Genomic DNA, 2,428 nt, shown 5'->3' on the forward strand with positions numbered 1-2,428 from the left:
TATATATATATATATATATATACATACACACACACACACACACACACACACTCACACACACACATATATATATATATATATATATATGTATATATATGTGTGTGTGTGTGTGTGTGTGTGTGTGTGAATGCTTGTATACGTGTACTTGTGAAATGAGCGCTTACATATTTCATACTGGCGTATTTGAAAATAATAATCTATGTACGCACACACAAATACGCATGCGTACGCATAGATATACAGGCGTCTGGATGCTTATAAGCTTGTGTGTGTGTGTGCATGTGTGTATGTGTGTGTGTGTGTATGTGTGTGTGTGTGTGTGTGTGTGTGACAAAAAATGTATTCTTTGCGTGTTAAGTAGCTTGCTTCCCAACCGAATGGTTTCGGGTTCAGTCCCTCTGTAGTGTACCTAGTACACGACGAGCTTCTTTCAGTTTCCATCTATCAAGTCTATTCACAAGGATTTGGTCCGTCTGCAGTTATAGTAGAAGACGCTTGCACTAGGTACTATGCAGAGGGACTGAACCCGAAACCATTCGGTTGGGAACAAGCTACTTAACGCGCAAAGAATACATTTTTTGTCACGCACACACAATTTTATATAATAGTCTGCAAGTTTCTTTATGTGAGTTCGTGTGTTGAAGCAATTTCTGTTCTGTCTGGAGAGAGTCATTCTCTTTTAGTGCCTTATAATTTAACACATTCACCGGTAAAATTTCCACTCATTTACTTATTTAATTTTTCTAAAAGTTTCGTTGCGTCGCGCAAACTTTTCAATAGTCGTTGACTTTGTCCGTTATTCAAGCTGTGTTCTTTTTGTTTGTTTGTTTGTTTGTTTGTGAGCATGTGCGTGGGTCAGTGTGTGCGCGCGCATACATATGTATGTATGTATGCACGTAAGTGTGTGTATGCATGTATGTATGTGTGTGTGCATAATGACTCTCCTCAGACAACAGAATGTGTATATATGTATATACGTATATATATGTATCTATATCTTTGTATGTATATATGTATGTATGTATGTGTGTATGTATGTATGTATGTATGTATGTATGTATATATGTATGTATGTATATATGTACATATGTATGTATCTATGTATGTATGAACTATTGGATTACTGTTAACATTTGTAATATATTGAACTTCAAAAATCTAATTAAACTACACATCCGGTGACGAAACGTCAATATTATCTCAAAGACTAATTATACTTTAATCATTTTGTCAGCAAAATGATGAACATAATATTAGGTATTTCACTAATATTGTATATTTCTCATCATATAATTGTTTCTAATTAGATTTTTGATGCCCTCTGAAATATCTTGCCGACATATATATAGATATAGATACAGCCAAATGTATATCTATCTATCTATCTATCTATATTCTGATCGACTCCTCTGTGTGTTAACATGGGCCTCCTAACGTCAATGCAAACTTCATATAATCAAGATTCCATTGGCCTGAAGACTAGCGTACTGCATACACTTCGCTTGGATATTTACCGCTTCCGAGGTTCCGCTCGCTATGAAAACTATGTAGCCCGGATTTTATTTACTCCATTCCTTAACTCCCGGATTTCTATTTGCATACCTGACAACCCTGGCTGCCAACAGTGAAATATAAAACAATTTCTTTTTTCTGCTTATCGTTCTTCGATACGAGAATAATTCAAGACCTTCCGCACCAATAAACCACCATTATTCCAGAAAGTTGTTTTTTTTTTTTTTCATATATATATTTTTTCTACGGATTGCCTGAAGACTCTCTTTTTGTCTATAATCGATCCTTGGATCTTACGTTTATATCGATCTATATATATATATAAAGAGAAAAACAACTAGTTTTATATCTCTGAGTGAGAAATATATGGTAACGGCACTGGATAGCAAGGTTTATTTGCCAACGTAAAGTAGCAGTCCTGCTTAGGACGATGTTACTATTGTTTAATCCCAGGAAAATATCTTTTCCAGCTGGCAACCGACGCATCATCTGTGTCCGTATTCTATGAGCAAGGGAGATAATGGTCCCCCTCCAGCCTTAGCGATACCTGCGGACCAATGGTTACTGGTTTATTTCTCTTTCTCGGTGCATGTCAATCGCTGGCTAGAGATGGTAGCGACTCGCCTCACTCACAGTGTATATTCTTAAAGCGACACACAGTGACTGATCTCGTAAAGAGAAAGACAACTAGTTTAAATCTTTGAGCGAGAAATATGTGGTAACATTACTGCATAGTAAATTGGCAGTTGTAGAGTGGCAGTCTTGGTTAAGACGATGTTACTACTATTTAACCTCAGGAAAACATCTTTTCCAGCTGTTTATATATATATATATGTAAACAAACCATTGACTTACTTTATTGTAATTTATATTGTATTAGCTTAAAGAAACATTAGAAATATAGTATATATATATA

The sequence above is a fragment of the Octopus bimaculoides genome, chromosome 4 (genome assembly GCF_001194135.2).
Source record: "Octopus bimaculoides isolate UCB-OBI-ISO-001 chromosome 4, ASM119413v2, whole genome shotgun sequence".
Taxonomy (NCBI): Eukaryota; Metazoa; Mollusca; class Cephalopoda; order Octopoda; family Octopodidae; genus Octopus; species Octopus bimaculoides.